This window comes from Montipora foliosa, chromosome 12 (genome assembly GCF_036669935.1).
Source record: "Montipora foliosa isolate CH-2021 chromosome 12, ASM3666993v2, whole genome shotgun sequence".
Classification (NCBI taxonomy): Eukaryota; Metazoa; Cnidaria; class Anthozoa; order Scleractinia; family Acroporidae; genus Montipora; species Montipora foliosa.
The window spans coordinates 7,378,322-7,383,321 of record NC_090880.1 but is presented as its reverse complement, the minus strand read 5'-3'; the positions used below and the strand labels follow the sequence as shown (position 1 = coordinate 7,383,321).

Below are 5,000 nucleotides of genomic sequence, written 5' to 3'. Positions count from 1 at the left end.
AACTTATCACCCTGTAATATATCCAACCTTTTCAGTTCTGCAAGCGCAATACATACATACATACATACATACATACAACACAAGATTTTCTTCCGCCGGTAATCTCTACACTAAATATTCCAGGTTAACCCATCAAATCAAATCTTTTTCTCGACAAGGCGTATTAATATGGAATAGCATCCCTCCAGACCTGCGGAAATTATCTAAGCCATGCTTCAAGAATAAAATGCAACACTACTTACTTCAAATTCTCAATCAGGAGGAGGATTATGTTGGCATACCGACTATTATGTCTCATTTACAAAAAGTTATATAGCCAAGTTTATAGTGTATACAGTATACATTATAGGCTTAAGATACAGGCATGATTGCGATCAATTTAAGTACTCAATATACGTCAATTTCAAATTGTATTTGCATAATATGTAAATATATCAATTTCACTCTACCCGCCTAGATTAGCTTTCGCTATTTGCGGGTTCCAGTAATTCTTTTGTAATATGTAATAAGAATAATAAACTTGACTTGACTTGACTTGGAAACTTCCTTCTGTTCTTTCTAAAAACTGTGTATCAATATTTATTTACTTTTGCATCAATGTTTGTTTTTGCATAAAGCAAGCTAACAAAATCAATACCTTGCTGAGTTCTCATTTGTTAGCGTTAATAGTATTTTCGGTCCAATGCTTCTGTTTTACGAAGGGGTATATGTTTTAGGTCACCCATCGAGATACTAACCCCGCCGGACAGGCAAAAAGTCTAGTAAACTTTAGTAAACTTTAGTATTACAAAGCTGCAGATGCTCAGAGGGCACGCTTAAACTTGTGGTGAGAAGAAGTTGTGAGGGAGCTTCAAAATTATCAACATGTCAGCCCAAAATCCAATGTTTCTCACTTCCCATTTATTTTCTTCATTCTTTCTGGGTTAAGTACTTTGCTTGTAACCACATGTCTTCTCAGGTTATTTACCCAAGACTTCTACCATGGCACTACAATGATAGACAATGCCAAAGCAATATCGTGCACTGTTAGAGCTACATATTAAGCAAAGACAACTTCAATCTCCTGGAAGACAACACACAGCTCAGTTGACATTTTATATGGAATAAATCGCTGTGTTACTTCACTACCACACATAAGCAATGCTTGTCTATTTTTTCCTAAAGAGGACAGGAATTTCTTCCTTTTTGACAAATGATTAATTAATAGGCCGGTAGCCAGGTTTTTAACCTCGGTACGAACCTGTGAGGACCTGTGAGCCAAAGGGCCTCTGCTGGTATGACTTCTGGGTGACCCCTTAAATAGTCTTAATGACCCCCCAACTTGAGAAAAATTGTCTGGAACGGTGCACGTACTACAGGCAACCCAGTGAACCCTCACGGAGGGTCTAGTTGATCTTAAAAAAGCTTTCGGTACCGTTGATCACGACCTCTTGCTTGATAAGCTTAATCACTATTTCTTTCGTGGAATAATTAACAGTTGGTTCTCCTCATATCTCAAAAATCGCACCCAAACAACGCAAGTAGATCATTATATATCTGATAAAGCCTTTGTTGGATGTGGAGTTCCTCAAGGTTCAGTTCTTGGACCATTGCTTTTCTTGCTATATGTCAATGAAATCCACAGATGCTCAAATAAATTAAGGTTTTACCTCTTTACAGATGACACTAACATTCTCTATGCGGACAAAAATTTAAAAGATCTGGAAACAACAGTCAACAATGAACTTGAAAACCTCTATAACTAGCTAACAGCCAATAAACTAACTCTTAATATCAAAAAATCCAACTTTGTAATTTTTCATCCTTACCAAAAGCGACGTGCTTATCAACGAAAACTTTGCGTGTTTGATAATGAAAAGAATCAGTATGTTCGTCTCGAGTCTGAAGTTTATATAAAATATCTGGGGGTTCTCGTTGGTCAGAATCTTTCTTGTAAATACCACATTGATAATATTGTCACAATGTTGAGTTGATTGCAAAGCTACGCCACTCTGTACCTCGACCAATACTATTGAATATCTATAAATCACTAGTTCATCTTTATCTAACCTACGGTCTTGCTGCCTGGGGCCAGGCATGCAAGACTTATCTTAATAAAATTTTAATTCCTCAGAAAAGGGCTCTTCCCTTATTGTACTTCACAGACTGGCATGACCATGCAATTCCTTTATTTGTCGAAGCAAACGTGCTACCAATAACTTTTCTTTATGACCTTTATTATGAATCGGTATCAACTTTAATGTGCATTTTTGTTGCCCCGCCTCGACTAGCTTCTAAGCTATTTGCGGGGCAAACTACCCCAACTTGTACTTAAAGATAAATAAATAAATAAATAAATAAATAAAGTTGTAAAAGTTGTAAGTTGTGTCCAGAATAGGAGGCTCGTAAAAGTGTATACCAGGCTACAGTTTGTGTAATTTCAACCCTTACATTATGATGGTTCGCCACATCAATCCCTTCAAAGTTCATCAGGTGGCAGCGGAAAGAGCAGCTGAAAATTAAATTTATTGAATTGTCGGTTTACTGATGTACTTTATTCCACTTTATCTCTGAAAACAAGATCATTCACATTTTGATGTATTTCAATGAAACACGCCCTTTTGGCGTGGTACCAGAATCGGCAAACTACGGCAATGTAACCAAGAAAGGACGAACTTCAAACACCTTCTGCTCCAACACTTAAATAATGTTTGAGTGCTTTACACAAACTTCTGAAAACACAAGCTAGTGAGATTTCCCTCTTATTTTACGAGAACTCATTGCAAATACGTGTTTATATATCATATAAGGCAAAATTTTCTTGTCACCGTCGAAGGCAAAACGAAAACCAGTTAAGTAAACGAATTAAAAAAGCATTTGTTCGCTCGCATTTTAGAGCAAAACAAACAAACAAATCAACTTATTTCTTTATGTCTAAAAGTGTACAGATAATTGTTGTTTAATTCCAGTTGACAATAAAAATTCGATTTTCATTCCAGAACAAAGGAAGAACCGATTAAACAACCTTTTAAAAATACGCATCCACTTCAAATAAAGCATCCGTAAAAATAACAATCGGTTTAGTACCCAAGGAAAGAATATGTGGAGTAACTTCTTCCGCTGAGTATGAGCAATTACTGGTATTCTGTTTTGTCGTTATCGTTCTCTTTCGCTCTCCTTTCGTTTCTGTTCTAGACATAGGTCCACCAGGCGTCATGTAACCTTATTAGAGCTTCTAAAGACATGCCAAAAATTGCAATACAAAAAAAAGCAGCTCAAAGCAAATTAAAAATAAACACTCAGCTTTAAGTTTACTATCCCTCCGATGCTTGACTTGAATAACTGCGTAGCCACCAGTGTGGACCACAGCTATCATGATATGTCAAACTGGATTGAAACCAGCGAAAAATGCAGAAAGAAAACATTTTCCAAACCGTTTTCCACCTGAACACGAAAAGCATTGAATGTGTAAGAACTATAGCTGATGTAGTATGGCTGTGTAGCCGGGTCGAGCCACACAAAATCGCGCGAAAAATTAAGCCTCGTTTATGTATACGTGATTTAACCTGGGTTGAGCCTGCAATCCAATCGAAAAACCTGTACCTGGTCAGCGGTCAACCTAAAAAAAAAACCAGCTGAATTCGATGATCTCTAACTTGAGCCCACGATATGGTCACGTGATGATGGGCAGCGGATACCTTGTTTTGACTGGTGTCAATTGATCAAAACATGGATGTCCAATGTCAAAGATGTATGCTGTAAACTGCCATGATACTGGTCATATTGGCATACATGGATGGCTGGACGTGGTGATGTACGGACGTACGGACGTACGGACGTTCGATGACGTCATGGCTATAAAACCAATATTTCTTGCATCGATGGGTTACCATATTTACTTAACAATGCTGCTCTGCGCGCGCTCACCTTCAGCGTTCGATCAGGTATAGGCTAAGGGTTCCAGGGTCCCAGCGCACATCCCCACCCACAAATTCCTAAAGTACCCCCCCCCCCTTCCGGGATTTCGAGATCGCTTCGTGACTATAAACGCCTTAACCACGTTCGATTTAGCTATTTTGCTAAAATCATAGTATAATTGTGTTAAGGGCAGATCTGTCAGGGAATATATCAACAAACAAGAATAAACAAAAATTCGACCCTCTACTGAGAATGAGGTTAATTCCAAAATAGGTCCTGAGAGAAGAGTAAGAGAGATACTAAGAACACACACACAAAAGAAAAAGAAACAAGTCGCTCCATGCGATCTGTTTTGAGAAGAGACAGAGTCACTGCTCAAGAGAGTACTGATCTTATTTCTAGCGAAGGTAAGGATCTGATTCAAAACATTATCCGACACAATCACTGAATCACTTTTTTTAAAACCAAGGGGGGATCCTGACATGAATGGTATTGATTATTTCAAGTCTAAAACTCCTAATGGCTACTAACCTCTACACTTTATTGTGCTTCAACCTCCGATCAGACGCTTCAAAGTTTTCTCCAAAGTACAACAGCTCGTGACAACACTTCACCTGCCTCTAATACGATGCCAGTCTTTTCGTTTGTCCGCGAGTTTGCTTTTTTTCTGCAGGTAGACTTCAGTGCAATCATAGATTTTAAGATAACTTTTTGCTTCCATTTCCGGTTTTAATAGCCAATCATTTAATTTTGCTTACTTTCGTGGAAAAAATTATCTACATTTTAATTTGCGAATGGCCCAGCTCACTTTGCAAGAAATATCATCGAAGTAAATTGAAACCGATAAGCGTAAATCTTATCTTGGGGATATTTAATTTTGACCTTGTTATTAAGTTGTACGAATAAGCTACAAAGAGGATTTTCCATCTCGTAAAAGTATGAAGTTATGAATTTTTAGCATTGTGCGGTGTATGTAAGATAACGAGTCAGTAGTAAAAGACGAAATTAGATAGCCGCATTGCGTTGCTGGCAATTTGAAAGCAAGACTTGCGTGAAAAGAAAGACAATTCTTTATTCAATTGTCGGTGAGTACGGAGGCGATC

The 5,000-nt window shown here is 37.8% G+C and overlaps 1 protein-coding gene across 1 annotated transcript in view; it reads right to left on the bottom strand.

Annotated features, from left to right (window-relative positions):
- LOC137980067 (polycystin-1-like protein 2) overlaps positions 1 to 4,504 on the bottom strand; it is a 73,907-nt gene extending 69,403 nt beyond the window's left edge. Inside the window, exon 1 of the mRNA XM_068827417.1 lies at positions 4,429 to 4,504. The gene's annotated coding sequence lies outside the window, so the exon portion shown is untranslated. The remainder of the gene's footprint in view (positions 1 to 4,428) is intronic.
- Between the last annotated feature and the right edge of the window lie 496 nt (positions 4,505 to 5,000).